We start from the raw sequence: 375 nt of genomic DNA, 5'->3' as shown, positions 1-375 counted from the left end.
AAGACTGGATAATATGGAGGTGGTTTATAGGGGTTATGGTAATGAGGATGAGCTGAGGTGATGATGAGAAATGGAGTGAATGTCATGTTAATGAAGATAATTTGGTGTTGATGTGTTCATTTAGGATTATGTTAGTGATATTGAGAAAGTTGACAGTTATGCTCATGATGTGGATGATGATAGTCAGGAGGATTTTGGTGGTGTGTCTTATAATGGTGATGATCGTGGTGGTGATTGTGGTTTTGATGTACTGATAACTGCCAGCTTGTGGTTGTAATTGTGGCTATTATCTTACATTCTGACAACTAGGAAAAACTACCAGTTATTAGAGATACAGAATTCCTTTTGTTTTTTTTCCTTAAGTTGGAGGTATAT

The sequence above is a fragment of the Penaeus monodon genome, chromosome 20, assembly GCF_015228065.2.
Source record: "Penaeus monodon isolate SGIC_2016 chromosome 20, NSTDA_Pmon_1, whole genome shotgun sequence".
NCBI classification, from domain to species: Eukaryota; Metazoa; Arthropoda; class Malacostraca; order Decapoda; family Penaeidae; genus Penaeus; species Penaeus monodon.
Note: the sequence above shows the minus strand (reverse complement) of the source record.